Here is an 8,158-nt window from a genome sequence, read left to right as displayed (position 1 = left end):
GGATGGCAGATTAGCCCTATTCAAAGATGCCGTTACAAGTTCTTCATCAACAAAAAGCTTGGCTAATGTTTGTTCTTCTTGCTGAAAAGCTTTTTTTTCATGTAAATCTAAATTTTCATCCATCTCTAATTGGGTTGGTATGTCATATACGCCTCTAGGTATTATTTTTTATACAACATGCCAATTACCTTGATACTTTAGATCCTTCAAATATATTACTTATTTCACTTGAGTTGCTAATATATATGGCTCATTCTGGTACCATATTTTTGCAAAATTTACACTGATAAAGTATGAATCGATATGAATACTGATCTTTTTATTATTAATATCCCATCATTCACACTGAAATAAGAATATAAAATTACTGGACCCATACTTCAGTTCTATGATATCTACCAGTACACCATAATATTCAATCTCTTCTTCTCCTTTATATCTTATTGTAGCAATCCTACTATTCTGGGTTTGTCGTTGCATCTCAAGCTCTCTTGTGTGAAATCTCATTCCTCCAATGATACAGGATGCGTAGTGATTAACTCTTCGATTGGGACCACATGCTAAATTGTACAACTCATCGATCACACCCACTTCTTTATTGAAATATTTATGTTTCATCTACACCATAATATAAAAAATTATATTAATTCAAATAATATTATTTATAATTAAATAAATAATATATTACTAATGCAACTTACAAGATCATCAAATCATTTTGCAAATTTTCTCTTATGTCGATCATCAGCATCCGTATTATTCTCTCTACATAGTATACTCTTGTGCTCACTGCAACAAGTTATGATTTTTAATTATACATCGATATGAAAAAATTACTTAGAACATGAAACAATATGCTAAGATGGTACTTACTCAATAATATTTTTAATTTCTTCATAATTATTTAGAATGTAAAAATATACCTTCGTGACAGGAGTGACCCTCCGGGGATCAACCGACTTCCGATCTCCGACGACATCTCTTCAAACCTCCCGGGCGGCCGAGCCTCTGCAACACTCCCAAGTTTTGCTGACGGATAAGCCCCCACCAGCATCGACCGGATTCTTCGTGACGGACGGACTCCACCCAAATTTTCATGATGATCGACCATCTTCTAGACTTCGTCCGGACTCCTACGGGAACCAGACCTCGTCCCCAACTCTGGTTGCAGGAAGACTCTGCCCGGACTCCTACGGGAGCCGGACCTCGTCCCCAACTCTGGTTGCAGGAAGACTCTGCCCGGACTCCTACGGGAGTCGGACCTCATCCCCGACTCCGGCTGCAGCCAGACTTCGTCCAGACTCCTACGGGAGTCGGACTCCGCCCACGACTCCAATTGCAGGTAGACTTCGTCCGGACTCCTATAGGAGCCGGACTTCGCCCCCAACTCCAATTGCAGGTAGACTCTGCCCGGACTCCTACGGGAGCCGGACCTCATCCCCAACTCTGGTTGTAGGAAGACTCTGCACGGACTCCTACGGGAGCCGAACCTCGTCCCCAACTCCGGCTGCAGGCAGACTTCGTTCGGACTCCTACGGGAGCCGGACTCCGCCCACAACTCCAATTGCAGGTAGACTTCGTCCGGACTCCTACGGGAGTCAGACTTCGCCCCCAACACCAATTGCAGGTAGACTCTGTCCGGACTCCTACGGGAGCCGGACCTCATCCCCAACTCTGGTTGCAGGAAGACTCTGCCCTGACTCCTACGGGAGCCGGACCTCGTCCCCAACTCTGGTTGCAGGAAGACTGCCCGGACTCCTACGGGAGCCAGACCTCGTCCCCGACTCCGGTTGCAGGCAGACTTCGTCCAGACTCCTACGGGAGCCGGACTCCGCCCACGACTCCAATTGCAGGTAGACTTTGCCCGGACTCCTATGGGAGCCGGACCTCGTCCCCAACTCTGGTTGCAGGAAGACTCTGCCCGGACTCCTACGGGAGCCGGACCTCATCCCCGACTCCGGCTGCAGGCAGACTTCGTCTGGACTCCTATGGGAGTCGGACTCCGCCCACGACTCCAATTGCAGGTAGACTTCGTCCGGACTCCTACGGGAGCCGGACTTCGCCCCCAACACCAATTGCAGGTAGACTCTGTCCGGACTCCTACGGGAGCCAGACCTCGTCCCCAACTCTAGTTGCAGGAAGACTCTGCCCTGACTCCTACGGGAGCTGGACTTTGTCCCCAACTTTGGTTGCAGGAAGACTCTGCCCAAACTCCTATGGGTGCCGGACCTCATCCCCGACTCCGGCTGCAGGCAGACTTCGTCCGGACTCCTACGAGAGCCGGACTCTGCCCACGACTCCAATTGCAGGTAGACTCTGCCCGGACTCCTACGGGAGCCGGACCTCATCCCCAACTCTGGTTACAGGAAGACTCTGCCCGGACTCCTACGGGAGCCGGACCTCATCCCCGACTCTGGCTGCAGGCTGACTTCGTCCGGACTCTTACGGGAGCCGGACTCCATCCACGACTCCAATTGCAGGTAGATTTCGTCCGGACTCCTACGGGAGCCGGACTTCGCCCCCAACTTTAATTGTAAGTAGACTTCGCCCGGACTCCTACGGGAGCCAGATCTCGTCTCCGACTCCCACCGCAGGAAGACTCCATCCGGACTTCGTTCCCGACCTCAACTGCTGGAAGGCGTCGCCCGGACTCCTACGGGAGCCGGGCTCCGTCCTCGGCCTCAACTGCTGGTAAACTTCGTCCGGACTCCTAAGGGAGCCGGACTTCGCCCCTGACTTTGATTGCAGGTAGACTTCGCTCGGGCTCCTACGGGAGCTAGATCTCAACTCCGACTCCAGCTGCGGGAAGACTCCGTCCGGACTCCCACGGGAGCCGGACCTCATCCCCGACTTCGACTGAAGGAAGACTTCGTCCGGACTCCTACGAGAGCCAGACTCCGAGCTCCTCTTAGATGGATAACTAGCCACCTCTCTCCGTCGGACACTCCAGCCAGACTTCGACCGACAGGCCTGGACCCTCTAGTAGGCCACGACATTTCTACGGAGATCGTACTCCAACCGGACTTCGACCGACAGGCCTGGACCCTCTAGCAGGCCACAGCAACGGCCACGACTCTGCTCTATTTTTTGTGACGGATCCCGTGCGGCTCCATCACTCTCTGGCGGGCCGCAGTAACGGCCACGACTCTGCTCCACTTCCTGCGACAGATTCCGCACGGCTCCATCACTCCCTGACAGACCGCAGTAACGGCCACGACTCTGCTCCACTTCCTGCGATGGATTTCGCGCGGCTCCATCACTTCCTGACAGACCACAATAATGACCACGATCTTGCTCCACTTCCTGGGACGGATACCGCACGATTCCTCCATTCTCTGGTAAGTCGCGACAACGGACGCCGCTCTACTCCCCACGACAGACTCCACGTGGCATGTCCTGGTGATAGCCACGATTCCACTCCACTACTCTTTGCAACAAACTCTTCCTGACCATGGACAGTCCACTGCCAGACGGTTACAAACATCGCTATCAGTCTGTTACTCCCTCCGCCTATAAAAGGAGAACCCCAGATACATTATTCTCTAAGCTCTACTTTCTATCCCAAAACTCTACTAAAATTTTCGTTCGAGCACTCCATTCTTGTTGAGGCAGAGAACTGACTTGAGTGTCGGAGAGTCTTGCCGGAGCAACCCCAACTCCAGTTTAGACTTCTTTTGCAGGTCCCGACGGCGATCGTGACTCCCTCGACTCCAGCTTCTCCGACGCAGGCGGATTTTTGTACTAACAGGATTGGCGCTAGAGGAAGGAGCCTGTGTCTTCGCAGTACCCTTGTTCTTAAAGGAGCGCTCAACGGGACCGCCTCTGATCATTTTCTCCGACATCCACTCCTCCTTCCCCCACTAGGTCTTCGCCCGATGTCTCCCCGCAAAGCATCCACATGGCGATCCATAGCCTCCGCGGCCAGATCTCAGGCTCCGGCCTCACCTCCAGTCTCCCAGCCTCTACCCCCTCCTCCGGCAATGGCGGTTGGCATGGAGCAATTCGACCTACTGGTGCAGCAGGTCAGAGGCCTCACTGAAGCTGTGCAGGCCATGCAACAGCAGCAGCAGCCGCAGGCATCAGTGCGACCGGAAAGAGCGTTGCCAGAACTCCAAAATCCAGCAATGGGATGGGCCACTTAGGCCAGCCGCCCAGTCTTTCCCGGAAAGACGAATCCAAGGGTGGAAAGCCCCCAATCAGACCATGATTCCACCCCCGGAAGATCTCTACCTCCATCCTGCCAGAAGACCCTCGAGACCCGTAGTCGAGAGGATTTTCTGGACCGGAGGCTTCAGGAGATGAACCGGTGGATCGAGGAACTCCGCCACGCTCCCCCCGCTTATGGTGAGAATATTTGTACTGACCCTCCCTTTTCTCAAATGATCATGCAGGAACCGATCCCGTCAAACTTCAAGCTCCCTCAATTCAAAAGCTACGACGGGACTTCGGACCCGGTTGACCACCTGGAGGCCTTCCGGATAATGATGCTGCTTCATGGCGCACCCGACGCCATTCTATGCCGAGCCTTCCCATCCACTTTGAAGGGAGCGACGAGAAACTGGTACTCGGTGCTGAAGCTGGGTACCATCTTTTTCTTCGATCAGATGAGCCATCAATTTGTGGCTCATTTTGTCAGCAGCTGGCGCCCCCGGAAGGGTTCAGAGTCCCTCATCAACATCAAGCAGAGGGAGGGGGAGTCCATTCGGGCCTACATCAACCGCTTCAATGTCGCCGCGCTGGAGGTCCGAAACTTGGACCAGTCGGTAGCGATGGCCGCTCTGAAAGGCGGCCTTCAGAAGAATGACCTTTTATTCTCCCTGAAAAAGAAGTACCCCAGAGATTTTGCAGACCTGTTGGCTCGGGCCGAAGGGTACGTGATAAACACTTAATTTAAGTCATTTAAAGCAAAAAATCATATTTAATTTATTTTATTTATTAAGAATTTTATGCTTCTTTTTATGTTTTACAGGAAAGATGATCGTCGATACAAAGAGTCCGATTCATAGATCAAAAAGACTCAAGTTTAAAAAAATTTGGACTTAAAATAAAAGAAAGACGCATCTGGTATTATAGAAAATGAAGATACTATGCAAGGAATCCAAAAGGATATAAATGCCATTGTAAAGAAACAAAAGTTTCTTTTTGGTATGTGAAAAGATTGGTTCACATTAAATTTCCCTGGGCACGCGTGAATGTGGGCAGCATGAGCTCGTGGGCGCGCGTGAACACGCGAGATGCGTGTGGACGTGTGGACGCGGGATGCGGCGTGGACGTGTGGACGCGGGACGCGGCGTGGACGCGGGGACGGGCGCTGATGCGGGCACGGGTGCAGCATCGCGCGGGTGTGGACGCACGGCAGACGAGTTCAAAATAAGGAAAAAATAATATTTAGAAATATTTTGGAAGATTTATATTTTTTTTAGTCCCACATCAAAAAATCATGTAAAACTCCTCCCTCATAACACCTATAAAAAGACTTTTGTACTCTCATTGGAGGGGGAGCCTAGAAATTCTTCTAGAGCCTTGCATAGAGGAATAGAAAGGGACTACTTCATGAGCAGCTAGGCTAGCAGTCTCGGGAGTAGAGAAGAAATTTTGTAATGACACAGAAATGGTTTATTGTTCTAAACTTTCCTGTATTTCTTTATATGCAATAAAGATTATATTTTTTATTTAAATTATCATGAGTTCTTTAATTGCTCTCATTTATATGTTTTTATTTATGCTTTCTTGTTAGATTAATATTAGGAATAGCTTTTACTTTCCGGAGACGCGCCGTGATCTACGGATACGGAGCGTGCCGAGGAAAGAAGAGTTATTTACCCAATACTTTTCAGAGACGCACCGTGATCTACGGGTACGGAGCGTGCCGAGGAAAGATAGGTATTTTTTCTAAGATTAATCGCATCCATTTAATTAAAAAAAAAAAAGAGATACAACTCTGCTAGTGCAAAGTGATTCAAAACTCCCAAGTTCTTTATTTTCTAATTATCTTAATTTTAAGATAATTTATTTTCTAAATCAAAAACAATGTTTTTTTCTTTTATCTTGCAATCTCAACTTAGCCCAAGGTCTCTGAGGATACGATCTCGACTCATCCTACCTACGTAGTGAATAGAGTTATTTTTGGTGCTATCAACGACTACGCATCAAATTTTGGCGCCGTTGCCGGAGATCTTGGTATGGTTGAATTAAAAAAAAATTGAAATTTTTTTTAAAAAAAAAAAATGCTTTTCAGTTTCTATTTCTCGCTCTAATTTTTTTTTCAGTGCTTTCTAGCTAGATAATCTTATTTGCATAATTACATAATTACCTTGCATAAATAATTTATTACTTTTTAATCTTAGAAATTTTTCTGCTTAGAATAATTTGCTACTTTTTATAGCCTAGTGATTTATTATTTTTTAGACTTAATCACTTAAATTTATTTTCTTAAAAAATAAAAAAAAATAAAAAAAATAAAAATAAAAATAAAAAATATATAAAAAGATAAAACTATAAACTAAAAAAAAAAAGAAGCCACTGACATTTCATAACACTTAACTAAAACAGCGTAACCTCAAATATAAAAATTTCTAACTTGATTGGACACCTTGTTTCTTTGCATTGCATCTCCATAATTAATCTTAAGGGCAATAACCCATTAACCAGATAAGGTGGAGATTTGATCACCCTTCCTTGGCCCACAAATCACTCCCTTGCATTTGCATAACCTAGACCTTAATTTAAAATCAACTAGACGTCAGCCCTAGGAATTTTGAGCTCAATAGGATAAGAAAGCTCTAGAGTTGAACCGAGTGCGGATTGGTTAATTGCTCGGTGTCTAAGGCAAGTGGTTAAAGAAAGTGGTTTTCAATTGGTTCCGTTGACTGACCTGGCCAACTCAGTTGGTGTCTAAAGAAAGCAACGAGCAGGGAACCTCCCACATCTTACGCTTACCTGACCGAGTCAGTTAGTCAGTCTTGAGCTTGGAGTGCTCAAAGGCGGTCTTGAAAGTTAGGAGCTGTCTAGATCTAAGTTAACCTTAGGATAGAGAGTCTATGATTGTTTAAGTTGATTGCAATTAACATCTAAACATTAATTAATTTCTCCCTTTTCATAGATTTAAGATTCTTAGGTTCTTCTCTTTAGATTTTCTTCATTCTTTTCTCACTTTATTATAAAAATATATATTATAAAAAAAAAAAAATTTCTGTGTGTGCTCTACAGTATAATTGTAAGGTGTATGCTTGGCCGTAGATCGTTACGACCAGAAATCCAACCTTTTGATCCAGAAATAGAAAGAACCTTTAGAGCCAACAGACGTAAAAACATGGACCGAAATCAGGAGAATGATCCACCCAAGCAATTGAAGGAGTACTTTACTCCTTCCACATATACCTACTCTCCTTGTATTCAAGTGCCCCCTGTGGAGGCCACTCAATATGGAATTAAGTCCAGTATAATCCAAATGTTACCTTCATTTTATGGACTTAGTAATGAGGACCCTTATAAACATCTTGAAGAATTTCTTGAAATATGCTCAACTGTCAAAATTCACAACTTCTCCGATGATGCTCTTAGGTTGAAATTATTCCCTTTTTCACTTAAGGACAAAGCCAAATACTGGCTACATACTTTGGATTCTATGACTATATCAACCTGGGACCAGCTGCAAGGAGAGTTTCTCAAGAAATATTTTTTCATAGGAAAAACTAATCAAATAAGGAAAGCCATAACTAGTTTTTCCCAATTAGATGGAGAAATGTTTCATGAAACATGGGAGAGATTAAAAGACCTTATTAGAAAATGTCCCCACCATGCTATACCCAAGTGGCAGTTAATCTAATATTTTTATGATGGGCTCTTTGAAAGACATCGACAAATGGTCGATGCATCATGCGGTGGGACATTCATGCTGAAAAGTGAGGATGAGGCATGGCAACTGTTTGAAATTTTAAGTGAAAATTCATTACATCATATGTCTGCCTCTATTAGAGATAAACCCATGTTAAACCCAAAAAGAGGTGGAATATATGAAGTAGGAAATGCCATAGATATCCATCAAAAGGTAGATGAACTGTCCCAAAAATTAGATCGTCTTCTAAATACTGGACAATCTCCGATTCCACCTAATCCAATCCAAGAAGTTTGTGCATTGTGTGCAAGTCCGAACCAT

General features: G+C 45.8%; 1 non-coding gene across 1 annotated transcript; it reads right to left on the bottom strand.

Moving 5' to 3' along the window:
• Window positions 1–7,700: 7,700 nt before the first annotated feature.
• LOC140855141 (small nucleolar RNA R71) lies at window positions 7,701–7,806 on the bottom strand. The gene has a single exon (XR_012138172.1). It is a non-coding gene; the product is annotated as a small nucleolar RNA R71 (small nucleolar RNA).
• Between the last annotated feature and the right edge of the window lie 352 nt (window positions 7,807–8,158).

This window comes from Elaeis guineensis, chromosome 1 (assembly GCF_000442705.2).
Source record: "Elaeis guineensis isolate ETL-2024a chromosome 1, EG11, whole genome shotgun sequence".
In the NCBI taxonomy this organism is placed as follows: Eukaryota; Viridiplantae; Streptophyta; class Magnoliopsida; order Arecales; family Arecaceae; genus Elaeis; species Elaeis guineensis.
Note: the sequence above shows the minus strand (reverse complement) of the source record. Positions and strands in the feature narration are given on the sequence as shown.